Here is a 548-nt window from a genome sequence, read left to right on the forward strand (position 1 = left end):
TAGCGCATCATAAACACGTCAGATAGTGAAAGTGCATTCGGATTCTCTAAAGTACCGCAGTCTCTTCTCCTAAGTCCTTTTGAATTCTCCTATCCACTATCCCTTAACCCCGTGACCTTTCACTCAGAGGTCAAGGAATAGGAGATAGGTTAGAGGTTAGGAACTGATTTTTGGATTATTCGACCGCAACCCCATTGTGTGTTTTACCTCCAGAGTGATTGTCAGCCCTTAATTGTTTCCACCTGTGTCCCCTTACCTTGTCTGTATACATAGTCATGACTTTGCTCTTGACTGACTATGTTTTGACTCCTTGTTTTAGGTTTTTTAGATTATCCAAGGAAGTGTTTTGTTTAGCATTTTTGATCCATACGTTTCTCAGTTGTTGATCCTCAAAGTGAGCGTTTTTGCCTTTTCTGATTAAAATACTTTGTTAATCTTGACCTGGTTCTGCACTGGAAAGAATGCTGCTCCAAAAACGAGTTAAACAATACAAAATATGAAATGAAATAAGTAGAAAAATCTGCCAATAGAACAAGTGAACATTAGCT

Source organism: Notothenia rossii (genome assembly GCF_949606895.1).
Source record: "Notothenia rossii genome assembly, chromosome: 1".
Taxonomy (NCBI): Eukaryota; Metazoa; Chordata; class Actinopteri; order Perciformes; family Nototheniidae; genus Notothenia; species Notothenia rossii.